Below are 14,851 nucleotides of genomic sequence, written 5' to 3' on the forward strand. Positions count from 1 at the left end.
TATCAGCCTTTATTAGTTTAAATAGTTACTCTTTGTTACGTTGATTGTGAGTCTTTGCTGCAGGGAATGAGTTAAGCTTTTGTTTGGGTGCTGTAATTTAATGTGTTCTGTGCATGCAGTAGTTGGATAGGATTCCCCTTCTGCCTGGCTGCACATCCAAGTTATCTGCCCGAGCATCCTGAGGCCCTTCAGCAAGGTCAGGTGTGTCCATAGGATGCAGAGCATGAGGAAACATGGTCAGGTCTGGCAGTTGAGTTCCCCAGGTTCCTGTACTGATTCACTTGGAAAGTGTCACAGGTGCTCATGCTGTGGCACAGGGAAGAGACTGGACCTTTTGGAAGCTCTCTGGGAGAAGAGATGGGTGAGCAGTCAGTGACAAAGGGCCTGGGTAAATCATCCAGAGGGTGCAGGGATCTGAGAGTGGACCTGAAATCTTGGCAAGCATTTCTGAACAGTCAGGAGGATGGAGAAAAATGCCACTTTTTGAAGTGAAGAAGTGTATTTAACTGAAGATTCTAATATAAAAGCACCAAAATCACCCATGCTTTAAAGTAATTTATTTATTTATTTTAATTAAAATGTCAATATGACATTCACATGTCCATGGAAGTCAATGCTATTACAATACCTCAGTAGCTTTAAAATAATTACTCCTTGCCAGTAGCAAAGGCTGAGTCACACTGTCATTTGGTAAAAGAGACACTTCAGAGAAAAATTGTCCTTCTTTTTGACTATTCTACTTATTGTTACATCAGTCAAAGCCACATTTTTTACATTGTAGTCAGTGTCCTTAAATTATCAGCCCTTTGCCTGCTGAAGAGGCTGTATTTCATTGTTCAATGCTGTAATAAAGGGGGAAAAAAACCTAATAGAAACATTTTAACACTGGCCACTGAATTCTTGGTTTTCAAAAATCTTAGGTGTACTTGAGCCCAGGGTTCTGACTACTAGGGGGTTTTCCCTTTGGTCCTTATGGCTAAGGCAGGCAACAAGTACACACACCTGTGTAGCTGGCAAAAAGTGTGTATTTTGGTGTTACCTTGCTCCCACTGCGTGTTGGCCTGCAGAGGATCCTGAGTTCTGAAAGACTGTTCAAAGCCTTAATAAGTGATTGAACAATAGGAAAAAGAACATTGATATTGACCAATATCTAGTTACTTTTTCTGGGAAGACTCTTGGATTCAGCTAATGACATGACACATGGCAACCAGAGGGCTGTGCTGCTTTCCAATGAGATCTAGACAAGTTGGAGAGCTGGGCAAAGGTGAACCTCATGAAGTTCTATAAGGACAACTGTAGAGTCCTGCATCTGTGGAGAAAGAGCACCAGGCACCAGTACAAATTAGGGGTCATCCTGCTGGAGAGCAGCTCCATGGAGAAAGAACTTGGAGTCCACGTGACAGTAAGTTATCCACAGACAGCAAGAAGGCAAATGGTATCCTGGGGTGCATTAAGGAGAGTGTGTCCAGCAGGAAAGTTCTCCTCCCTTTCTACTCTGCCCTGGTGAGACCACACCTGGAGTGTTGTGTCCAGTTCTGGGCTTCCCTGTTTAAGAGAGACAGGGATCTACTGGAGAGAGTCCAAAGGAGAGTTACGAGAATGATTAAGGGACTTGAACACCTCTCCTGTGAAAAAAAGCTGTGAAAACTGGGACTGTTTAGTCTTGAGAAGGCTCTTTCTAATGTCTATAAATATCTGAGGGACGGGTGTCAAGAGGAAGGGGCCAGTCTCTTTTCTGTGATACCCTGTAATAGAACAAGTAGCCATAGGTATAAGCTAGAGCACAGGAAGTTCCACCTCAACATGAAGAGAAACTTCTTTCCTGTGAGGGTGACAGAGCCCTGGGACAGGCTGCCCAGAGAGGCTGTGGAGTCTCCTTCTCTGGAGACTTTCAAGACCTGCCTGGATGCATTTCTATGTGATCCCTTCCAACCCCTAATGTTCTATGATCCTATGATTCTATTTTTCATTACTTATTTTGTTAGGTATAAGGAGAGGAAAAAGATGTACACAAGGATCATAGTACAGAGGATCTGTTTTTCCAAGGGTAAAGTAAAAAAAAATAATAAAGTATATATTATATAGATAATAATATACTAGATATTATTTAACTTTTAAGTAGTATGAACATGGTGTTTGCTAACAAAAAAGAATTTGTTGTAAGGAAAAAAGTTAGCACGGTTGGATCATAAAACTGTTTTTCCCAGTGTGGCACCAGAAGAAATTACACTTCTCATAGATAGCAGGAAAGTCACACTGCAGATCAATTAAAGGGAGTTGCATGAAAAGAATGGAATTAGTATTAAAATATGCTTGTCTGAACATCTAATTGCTAGATATTAGGAAAAAAAGAAAAGTCAAAGAATTCGTTTTGAACATGATCAGAATCCCAACAGAGGCAAACCAGCTAGGAAGGGCAAAAACTGCAACTGTCACATTCCTCCTCTGAGCTAACTCTGCCTGAGTTTGTCACGTATCTTCATACTTCCCTCAGCTCCAGTTTTCAGGAATAATTCCCCCCTCTTCAACTACATTTCCAAGATGGAGGCAGAAGCAATTTGCTGGAGCAGTGGTTGTATTTCTGAATGAGAGCAGAACACTGAGACCAAAACTGGCTTGCACGAAGTCTCCAACGTTGGCTGCCTGTTTGGAATAGAGGTGTAATTACCATTGGAAGGGATTGTTTTCTACATGATTGCTTTCTTTGATTAGTTTTCCTTCTTAGTCAAGCATTCAGTTTTTATTATGCTTCAAATTTATATTCACTCTTGAATTTTAAAACCCTCACATTTTCTCCTATAGTTTTCCTCTTGTTAATCATTTTACCCACTGGGACTTAGCATTTCCTTTCCTAGATGTTCTCCTACTTCTGTTATTTAATTAGAAATAACTAGGATTTTATTTAGAAAGTAACAGCCATATTAACATTGAAGACAGTTACTTTTCTAGAAATAAATCCTGCAATGAACAAGCAGAAAGGAAGGAGAGAAAAATCTATCTAATTACTTTCTTCTAGATCTACTTTGTTATTTGCCATAGATTGGGGCAGGTTTCTCCTAGGGATGAACTGCAAGACTGACCTCTACAAATGACTTTGGATTTTGAGGATGTTGTTGACATTAGCAAGCAGGTCAGAACTGAACATCAAGCAAACCTAATGTGATGTCTACCAGAATCAGTGGCAAGTTGTTTCTGCTCGTATTATCTAGTAGCAGGGCAAGAATTTTCAGCATTCTACTAACAGTGATGAACAGAGAATTTAGCACTCAGATTACATACCCACTAAAATGGTAACAATTGGAAGAAAGTAACTTTTTTTTTTTAAAAAAAAAAAAAAACCACCACAAAAACATTAATGAGATTCCTACAGGTATTATGAATCCTCAAGAAAGTAATTTATGAAATGGTGCAGTAAACTTATGGTCTGGCTGGGTGCATCCATTTCTGGGGTGGGGGTAGTTAGCCACTGGACCTCTTTTGCCTTGCAGTTTGTACTGCTGCTCTGCTCAGCATGCAAACACTGCAGATAAAGTAATAGTATAGAAATGCTTTGAAATTAAAATGTTTCCTCTGTAGAACTATGCACTGTAGAGTATGAGCAAAGAAGCAGAAAAAGCATGGTAAATACTTTAAGAATGTATCCTTGTCTCATAAAGTCAGTGGATAATATCCCCAGTCTCTCTTCTTCACCAGACTGGAACAGTGTGTGAGCAGATCTAAGGCCTTTGTTGGATCCCCTTCTGATTCAGGTTCAGTATTCTTCAGGCCTGATCACAGGTAAGAACAACATACACTGTGTCAAAGGGGACATCTGTGAGGATCAGTGACTGAGCCCTGAGTTGGACTGTGATTAAACTGTGTTCCTGGCTGCTTGGTGAAGGATGCAGAAGCTCTTGCGGCAGTTGAGATCTCCAGGCACGTGCAGAGAGTGGCTCCTGGTTTATATTGTGTCTCCTGGTGGTCTCTCTGGTCTTAAAAGTCTTTGCAGACATGGCAGGATACCCTTTCACCTTTCAGCAGTACTATTAGTGGTTTGCATTTCATGTAAGAGTGGGATAGAAAGGCTATTGGCAAGATAGTTTGGTCTTCTTAACCGCTGAAAATGAAAGCAAAGCAAAGGTGAAGGTGAATAGAATTCTGTGCAGTAGCAAAACAGGCACTGAGCACACAGCTGATCTTTGCTGTTCCTGCTGCCTTCTGCCCAGTAGTTTCTGTTGGTGTGAATTCTGCTTTCAGTGTAGAGTTGTGTGCTTGTAGGAATTGCTGTGTTTGTTCCTTTAAGGTGACTAGATTTGTGGGCTTTACGGATAGAGGTGACTGCTGAGGGATTGCCTGTTTCTTCAGCCCTGGCTGCAGAGTTGCACCAAGTGAACCCTGTACTTTTTTTTGCTGAACAGAAAGATGTAATCTCATGAACCTGCTCACAATGAAGATATTCTTACAGATATTAGAGTATATAACACTGCTGTGGCTTACTGTCTCCATTCCTTTATTTTTACATACAAGCAGTCTTTTATATTGCCTCCTCAGCTTTGTGCTTCTAGAAACAGTGTGTTCAGAAGGAAGCATGTGGCACAGGGTATTGTGTTTCTTTTAAGAAAAAAACTCTGGTCATTATAATCCTTATCAGTGCAAAAAGCTGTTGGCTTGTGAGTTGGTGTTGCTGGGAAGGTATGAAAAAGTCACCTTCCATGTATGGCTGCATGCTGTTTTCCTCTGGAAGTGCTGCTGGGAAGAGGGAAATCTTGGTGGTGACTGCAGAAGTTCTTCTGCATTGCAGCATGTTCTGTAGTCAAAGAAGATGAATAGGGTATCAGCTCCTGGATTTGTATGCATTTTGGAACCCAAGAGCAAGTGAATTGAAATGGGAGAAGAGTTTTGTTCGCTTTTCCTTCTAGTGATTTATTTAATATAAACCTAAGTAGTTATGCAATATTATGACCTTTAGGTCTTCAGTTGTTGTCTTTAGAACAAATTAAAATTATTGATGGCAACGTATGGTGGTTGTTGGCTGCAAACCAACTCCCACAAAGCCATCATCTGCTGGAGGGTCCAGGGCCTGTGCTTCCTGCTTGCTTTGGACTTGCTACCTCTGTGAAGGTAAATGACCAAAACTTGCCAGCACTGACAAGCAGTGCCCTGACTTCTCCTTGGTACCCTTGAGCTTTGAAGGTGTCCCTAGGCTGAGGATGGGGCCACACAGCCCAGCATAAACCCCCTGGGTGTGCCTGTACTTCTGCTCTTTGAAGAGCTCTACTTTGCATGATCTGTGTTCAAACAGACTAATGTTCTTTCACTAGCAGGATTTTAAGTCTCTCAGAAAAAAAAAAGTAGCTGCTGGAGAAGATTTGTTTGAGCCAGGAGGGAATATTCCAAATCACAGTAAAGGATTAAATGGTTCTATTGATACCAAGGGGTAATCCTCGTGGGTCAAGCTTAATGAAGAATACCAAAATCAATTGATCCTGAAGTGCTGGATGGTTTTTATTTAATTTCCAGGGCTGTGATCTAGTCCCTTCTGACTTTGTTCTTTCCCTTAGAATCTACTAGAAAATGGCCATATTGCATAGTGTGACATGAGGCAATTCAGATTATGAACCTAAAAATGTCATCAAGCTTCCATATATCAAAGAGTTAGGAATCAGGTGTGGTGATGTGACATGCCATGCCATGATGGCTTAGCCCTCAGGGGGCTGAGGTGCATTAGAAAAAAAATAAAATATCCAATGTTGGATGTGCTGTACTTTTGTTAGTTTTGTGAAATTTAAGAGATTAAGCAGAGAAAAGTCTTTGTCACAGGATGAGGTTCTCCCAAAGGGCAGGGTAAGATAATCCCTTCATACTAAAGCTATATATTTCAGATACAACAGCAATCAAAGTAAAGCCAAGAAAGACTGTAAAAACCTGCCTGAAGGGCAAGCTCTCTCTGGGTGCTACAGAAGGCAGTTTCAAAGTTGGTATCACAAGATCAATTATCTCTTTTTCCAAACCCTGCATGTTGGATGTTAGTCTCTTCTAATGCTGGCAGTAACTCTGTCCCAAGTGGAACTCTCTGAGCTGTTGCCTTCTTTAGTATCTATTTTTAAAACAAAATGAATCAGTAAAATAAGGTTGGTGTATCTGAGGAATGTAAGATTGGTTTATTACTTTATTTTTTACTGGCACTGTTAAGTGACCACTCACTATTTTGTAGGCACAAGTGTCTGCTGACCTGCTGGAAATGAAGAAAGGGAAAATGGAAGTGGATTACCCTCAGAAGTGGGAAAACAGGTTGTTAGGTTGGACTGCCTTTCAGCCATGGTCAGGCAATGAGAGCAAAAATGTCTGTGGGGTGTTCCATTTTTAGCATTCCCCCTGGGGTTACTAGAGAGATCCACTGTCTCTGTCTGCAGCTGTGTGAAGTCTGTCACATCACTAAAAGCTGAAACATTGAGATGTGTTTTGCATGAAGAAAGGGAGGATTTCTGGTTTGACCCCTTTGCTAGGTTAGGGAGGAAGCCTTCAGGTGAGGGACTTTTGCAGCACTGGTAACTTTTGAAGCTGGCAGAGCCATTTAAGCAGTTTCATGCTCACAGTATTCAGGAGAAATGTTTCTTGGGGCCTCTCTTTTTGGCACAAGAATACCTCAAAGCTGTTGGAATCTGGTTTTCTGGAAATTCTGCTTGAAGTGCAGGCATGATTTCTCTGTCTTGGCAGTCTCTGGAAGACAGTGTGGGTGGCTGCATTTCTATGATAGGTCTGAATAGTTCAGCAGAACTGCAATTTTAGAAAGGAAAGACTCAACAACACAGCATTAATTTACCTTTCACTATGACTTATTTGTCTCTTGCTTTTCAGTTGTGAGGTCTCCTCATGACAGCCAAGAGTCCTTTTGGTTGTGTATTTCCCTGTTACCTTGTTTGAGCTGAGTTTCCTTTTTTTCTTGTTACATGCAGCCCTGACATGAAGAAATGCAGAACCACTGTTAGACTTGTAGAAGAAGAGATTTTTGAAGCTTAAAGCACAAGCTTCTTTTTAGGACTTGCTTTTACATGTGAATTTTCACAGCAGAAATGACTACTTCTGTACTAAATAAGGGACAGGACAGGTGCAATACTATGCAACCTCTGATTTAAGTAGCTGTCAGTGATGATGGCAATTTCTAAAATGTTTCTGAACAGTTACTCTGATGGAGATGAGTGATCTGTCAACTGGTGGTCACATTTGAGTGTAATGTCAGGTTAATCTTTGGAAACCACCTACTTTGTGGTGTGCTCCTCCCTAGCGTCTGTTGTGCTCTTCATATATCATAGATTTTCTCCTTATTCCCTTGCTCACTTGTTTGATTTCTTTGCTTTTCTTCTGCTCTCTCAACCTTTAAAGCTGAACTACTTCCCTGTAGGCTTCTGATTCTTGGACTTATCCGCCTTTCAGGTCAGTGCTGAGAAAGGTGTAGAAGCACCTTCTACCCTCCTGACTCAGACCTGCTCTGTGACTTGTGAGAGGCATTGCCTTGTGCACAGCTCAGCCTGGAGATCTCTGGGGTGAAAGGAAGTGATCCTTAATCCCATGTGCTCCAACAGTTACTGGAGGAGGAGTAATGAAAAGTAGCAGCATGGGCTGGGAGGGAGCAGAGGAAAGGCTAAGAGCTGGTACCTGTTTCCCCCTGGTACGTGCAGACAATTGAAGATGGCCTGTGTGAGCACACCTGTGGTACCAGGGATGCTCAGATGGAGTAGCTTGAACAGCTGAATATAAAGGTAAAATTAGGAGAATAAGGTAAAGATAATCTGTTGGTGCCCCAGCTGTTCTCTTTTTAACCTTTAGTTGCTACATAACTGTCATGAAAGAAATAGAGTAGAATAAACTATTGCAGTTGGAAGGGACCAAGGAAATATCTAGTACCTGCTGAGGATGAAAATATCAACATGGTTTTGTAATGACCACAAGATATTGATGCTAAGTCCTGACCAGGCATTACCTGCTAAGTGGGAAAGCACAGTAGCTACAAAGCTCCCCAGAAGAGGAAAGATGTACTTGCCAGAGAGATCCTTGTAGTAGTCTTAGTATTTAGTCAGTCAGTTAAAGTGTCACACCAGCATGTTCATCTGTGGGCAGTGAATTTCGTACATAAGCAAGCAGCTATTTGCTTTGATCCTAGGGGTTTGTAACAGCCAGAGTGGGGCTGTGCTGAAACCTCCAGGTGGTGTCTGGGAGCAAGATAGGAGGTCACAGCTGAGCTGCACAAACAGATCTGTCTTCCCTGTGCCATCCCCCAGGCACAGGTAGGCACTCGGCAGAGTTTTTATTTTAAGAGCATCTTTTTCTCGTTTGTTTGTGTTTGCCTGAGTCACGTAGGGAGTTTCTTACCACACCATCCAGTGTCACTAGGGAAGTCCCCTTTCAAATTGAAGTCTGCTGTCTTATCTGTTCTGCAGCATTAGGCATTCCTCCTCCTCCTGGGCTTCAATGGCAATGGGAGCCAGTCCAGACCCCATCTGAGCTCCTCCCTCTGAATTAACACTCGTAACATCTCATTAACATCTGTACTGCTCTTCAGTGGAGACACTTATCCCTACAGTGTGGGAAGCATGGAAGTGGTTGGGGCACCCTCACCTTAGCAAATCACCAGCAAGTGTATGAAGGGTTGTTTCTAAAACCCTGGATGGAGATGTTGTCAGGAAACCTTTCCTGCACTAAGTGTCAGCAAAGGTTAGGGTGGAGCAGCCAGCCCTGGGCCACTCTGCACAAACCTTCTCCTGTGTTCAGAATAGACATACATGAAACGTGGTTTCATTGCTCCAGGAGAACCCCAGTGACCTGTGGTGCAGATTTCAGATACTTACAGCACCTGGTGTCCTTTGCTACCTCCCCTCCCACCCTCTCACGCAACAGCTTTTTGCTTAGACAGAAGCTAAACTTTATTAATTCCTTGTCCTACAGAAAACACACAAAAAAACCCAGAACCAGTGGGTTTAGGATGAAGAAGCATCCTGGGGAAAAAAAGTCAGCTCAGTATTGCCTCAATTATAACACATTCTGTAATTGGTGATGTAAAGAGGTTGCAAAGCACAGAGACCTCCATATAAAGCCAGTCCCAGACTCAGTTTGGCTGAGTGATCTTCAGCCTTTCATTTTCCAGAATTTGGGTGTGAATTGTGTTAAGGAATCACTGCAGAAAAGCCCTGGGAACTGCAAAAGGGAATAATTAGGAAAAGGGCAAGTTGTGTAGAGGTGCTTGTGTTCAGGCATAAAACTTCATCTCTGCAAATACCTTCTGGGGAGGGAAAATCTAAGATAATGATGAAGACAGAGGTATCACCCTGTCAACTATTAAACAAATCTGTGAGATGGTGCTGAGAAGTCATAAGAGGTCAGCCATCTCAAAATCCTTCTGCTGGGCTTTAGAGCTGAACAGTTCCTTTTTCTAACTATTTTTTTTTTCTTCTCCTCCAAAAGCTGCAGCAGTTTTGCACCATCTCTGCCAGTCTGTCAGAGGGCTGTGATACAAGAGGGTGTCTCTCCATTTAACATAAAACAGTTGGAGTCAGAAGAGATTAACCAACCTTTGGGACTTTGGAGTGTGAATAATTTCACAGTCCATTCAGTAAAATATCTATTTTAAAGTATTTCTGAATTGAGTTTTGTTACTAGGAAAAAGCAAAATGCACGGCACTCGTGTTCCAAAAGGTGAAGTATTGAATAGAATGGTCTACAAATATTTAAATACCTCCTTTCATCATGAGAAGCTTTGGAAATATCATTAGAGTTTCTTCACTAATTTAAGGAGATGATGCAAGGATCTAAGGAGGAATAAATAAAGTTAGAAAAATTATTAGTGAGATTATTTGTATTCAAGTCACCAGACTAATGAAATTCACCCTAAAACATCTGGGGAACTGGCCAGAACAGTCTCTGAACCAGTAGCCATGACCCATATCTGAGACTGGCAGGTGACAGAAGAGGTCCCAGAGGACTGATGAGGGGAATTTTGTTGCATAAATCACTGGTTTAGCAGATGGGGACAGAGCAAGGATTGCAGGTTCTTTCAAATTAGGTTGCTCTTTTAAAAGTTTACCACATGCTGTTCCCTTAAGCAAATATAAAAACTGTTATCTAGGGTCAGTCACCAGTAACATGGTCATGACTGAATGTGGAACCATTGTCTTGCATGTGTGCTGTCACACAGGGAGGTGTTTTCAAGTCTGTTCGGGGTTCGTGACAACTATTAAACATGATGTTTAATTTTTTTCTTCATTGACTTGTGTGATATCATAAAGACTAGAATTGGGAAGTTGCAGACACAGCAAGTTCAGGAAGATCTGAAAGCATTTGAACAAGGAGAGAATTATTGTTTTAAATTATGTTGACACGTGATCTGAAATGACAAACATTTAACGTAGCCATAACAAGTGCTGGGCAATGCCAGGGAGTAAAAGGCTTTGCATGACTAAGGGGACTACAGAAGATCTAGAGGGGAGCAGTTGGATGGAGTGGAATCGTGTGAGGAGACACTGAATGGATTTGGACTGTTCAGCCTGAAAGATGCAGCCAAGGCTTGGAACTCATGGAGGGATATAAGCTTCGAAGTGGGGAAAAGTGGTTACTGGCAACTTGTTAGTTTTTCATATAATACAAGAAGTAGGATTAGGAGATAGTAAATCCAGTAGCAGGTGTAAACAAAGGAATGCTTTCCCATGTGGTGGTTAGTATGCAGACCTTGCTGCCCCAGAGCTTGGCAGACGTCTAGGCAGGTTTGAGGTGCAATTTGACAACTTCAGGGAGGAGAAATTCTCCTGTGACCTTAGCAGGCAGAGGTACAACCTGTGGCTCAGTGAGCCCTAAAGCAGCAGTTGGTTGGCCTCTTTCAGGGGCAGTACTTCAGAAACAGGGTTGCTCCATTGCTAAATGTTCATGTCTGCTGGTTTTGGGACAGTTATGATCCTCATGCTGATCTACATGTCGAAAACCATTGAGCTCAGTGACAGTTTTCCTGTACAGTTAAGGTAAGAAAGGACATATGCAAAATCTTTTCAGGCTCATGGCCATGAAAACAATTTTGTGATTGCTTTTATCATGCAATAAGTTACCCATAAAAGAGGGTAGCAGATTAGTTTAATTGATTTAATCCCAATAGTGCTTTGTTTTATTAAGGAATGCTGCGGTATAATTAAGGGTTGTAACTGATTAAACACTTTATAAGCACAGTGCTATGAATTAATACTAAATTACAATAAAATGAACAAAGTAACAGAAACAAACCACATAAATGTTTTAATATGACAGTGATAATGCATCAACTGAAAGCTGCTTATGTAAACCATTTCTTAAAGTGCTTAACTGCTGGAATTAATATTTATATAAGAAGATAATTGCAAAAATGGAAATGGGGCAAGGAATATGAGTATTCCTTATGATTTTTCAATTCAAAAGACTTGTTTCAAGAGGAACATGTTGGTTTTTTTTTAAGCTGGTTATTCTTAAGTGAATGTTGAAGCCAAGTCCTTGAACTTACAATATACAGGAAAAAATCTAAAATGTAGAACTTAATGTCAGCTTCCAAGACTCCCTCTGGATTTGACAGTTGTTTGTCTTATTTGAATACAAATCTGAATAACTCATGCATTGCTAAGCTTTAATGTAAGTGTGATATATTAGTGCTGCAGCTCAGATTCTGTTCTTATTTGTAGGAGTGTCAGGAAATGTATGAAATTATTTGCATGCTTAAATGATTTGCTGTATTGGGTGATTCACAAATTCTGGAAATCCCACAAATATTAATTTCTCATTGTGCGTTAAGTAGATAAATAAAAAATACATGATATCAAAGCACAGGATTACAGAGGCTGGTGACAGTCTGAGATCTAGAAATATCTTTTTAACTTTTGGGGACCTGGGATTAAACCTGATTAAGACAAAATACGTTGCAGTAATTTGAAACAGGTTCTAGCAGTGTCTGAGAACACCTAGCAGCATGATTGCCAAGGGTTAGAATACTACTCAGGTCATGGGATTTTGTTCTGTATGAGGCAGTGTGCAAACTCCTTCCTATATATGTGTTTTTCAATGGCATTTTGGAACCTACTGAAAATTAAAATTAAATATTTTTATTACCTCACAAACAGAAGCTCTAGAAATACTGTTTTTTTTTCTTTTCTCAGAACAAGTTATTAAAATTGACCCCAAGGTCTGAAATTATTATGCTTGCAGCTTGCTGTTGAATGATAACTTTTAGTGCCAAAGTCATGCAAAATAGACCTGTTCCAAGTATGAATTGAAGCCCAAATGTCTTAAAGTCAGCAGGCTGCTAAAAAGAAGTTTGTTACAAATACCAAAATAACTTAGACTTCTGGCTTTAATATCTCAGGCAAAATGTGCTCTTTTTAATGTGTTTGAACATGTCAGTGTGACTAATCTTTGCTTAATCAGCAGTTTCTGTCCTGTCTTCTTGTGTGTAGTATGTAGACACACAATGAGTGTGTGGGAACGTGCAAATCAGGCGCTCGTGTGGGGAGATTTGTGGGAATTCATACACTTAACTGCACATGTGTGACCCAGCTGCTGTCAGGTACCAAAGTTTTGGCAGATGAGGGTACACTCTTCAACAGTAAATGCCATGTGTTTATGGTTTTATCTTTAGTTATGCTTGTCAGTGCACTGAAGGCTGATGGAAGAAAAAGAGCTAGGAATGTATGTGCTTGGAACCATAAATCTATACATTGCTTAAGGTTTCCTGGAGTAGTTCTTGTAAGTAGAAGAAATATTAACCAAGCCAAGCACAACCTAACAGAAATAGTCCACAGACTGGGGGCTGAAAGACTGTCGGAGATTTTATTCCAGAATATGTTGCTCATGCATTCCTGGACCTTATTAAGATGGAGAGTAGGAGGGAGGTTTCAGGAGGACAGGGATGAGTATGAATCAATGTGGAAGAGCAACCACTTTTTTAAGAAGCTGAGGGCAAAGATGTCATAAAAGTTCATGTCATCCCTATTTAATGCCTCTTCCTGGGCTGGGGGAAAGCACAGAGAGTGAGCAGGGCTTGTGTCTGGGACTGTAGCTGGGAACGTGTGTCTGCTGGTTCTGCCCAGTTTTGTGATGTGGAATGTGTGGCTGAAACCACAACATTATTTTTATGGTCTCAGAGCAGCTGCAGCTCTGTGTTTGCTTAGACAAAATCCTTTCCTGTTTCAAGGAGATTTTGCATCTGATGTCTCTTGCTGTCAGTTTGTAACTGCATAGCACATAGATCTGTCTGAACTCTGGAAGCTGGTGCAGACTTAGCATCCCTTGTGGACTAAGATTTTCAAATGCAGATCAGGAGGTACCCCAGCTCTCTTGAGTGGAGAACATGTTTCTCCTTGGCTGTGTTGGCTGAGAAGGTCAACCTGCTGTTCTTCACCACTCTCACTGCATTCCCACCTCCACGCACCTCATGACTGGGTAAGCTCTAGGAGTTTTTCTTAAGCCATTTTTTTTTGCCAAAGGAACCACAGCCTGTCACTTAAACTGGTTTCTGTGTGATTGAAGCAGATTGTTGAGCCAGCTGGTGGCCAGTGCTCCCAGCAGGGCTGGGGGAGTTGGTGCCTCCACCAGGGCAGCTGGGAGGAGCAGCTGGATGTGGGCTGGGAGACGCGTGGGCCCCACAGCCTTGCTTGCCAGAGCTGGAGCTGGGGGAGGACATGTTTGCAGTTTCTCCCTCTGGGTTTCTCTCCAGCTTCTCTCCTCGATGCATAAGAAGAGCATTTGATAGGGATTGAATGACACTATGTTTTCTGCTTCTTTAAAGAAGTCAGAATTAAGTGAGCTGAAAACTTTTTGGCCTGAATAAGCCAGAGAAAGATAAAAAGTATCTTCTACATGTTGCCTGTCCTCAAGTCAAACCATTGGGAGAATCTCACATGTTGAAAGATCCTTTTTATTCATACTTCAGGACATCATCTGAAAGGAATAAGATTTTGGGGTATCCCTACTGAAACTGGAGGAGCAAGGCAGTTCCCATGTTAGCTGCATGACATAAGCCTGTAATACTCAGCAAAGTGTGTGAAAGCTCTCACTTTCCTTGTTGAGTGAGGTGAAGGCAGAAGAGAGTGAGGGAATATGAGGCCTTCTCTGCTACTGGTCTGCAGTGCTACTGGCACTTCATGCATTCCTGCAGCAGGGTTACAACCAGTTTCTTGACCACCAACACACTGCAGATGTGGTGCACAAGGAGGAGGTGGTAAGCTGCTGGCTAGGGCACTTTTCAGCTGGGTTCTGGTACAGAGTCAACATAGACAATAGGGGAGAGGAATTTCCCTCAGTTTCTTGGGAAGGACCTTTTTGGAGAATCTGTACTTCACACTTGGAAGTGGAAAGTGAAGGACGACAATACTTTAAAAAAAACAGGAGAGCTTACATGCCAACTCACAGCTTGCAGTTAGATGTCTCTGTAGAGAAGTGGTCAGTGTATGTGATTAATACTGTTTTGGAAAGCAGTTGTGCAGCTGGGGTTTGTTTTCTCTTTTATAATGTTTCTGTTTTGAAAACAAGTCCAATTGTCAGTAGTTCAAAATATCGTTTCAATACCAGGTTTGCACATGGAGCAGATTGCAGTGGTGAATCAGTGTACTCTGTTGTTTGTGTTACAAACCTCACACTTCAGGTTTTCAAAAAGCTGAGAAGGTCAATGCCCAGATTTACTCCATTTTCTGTTAGTGCTGCTGGAACAGAAAGCCACTGTGGACTCTGGGGTGCCACACTGATTAACTTACCCTAGTGTCAGCTTTATAACCGTGACTGTTCTTACAAAAGAGTTTGTGTGGAGATGACTGGTCTCTCCTTTCTCTTCCCCACTCATCTCCTGGTAGATGTAGGGTCAGAACTGGGGCTC

Source organism: Apus apus, chromosome 4 (genome assembly GCF_020740795.1).
Source record: "Apus apus isolate bApuApu2 chromosome 4, bApuApu2.pri.cur, whole genome shotgun sequence".
NCBI classification, from domain to species: Eukaryota; Metazoa; Chordata; class Aves; order Apodiformes; family Apodidae; genus Apus; species Apus apus.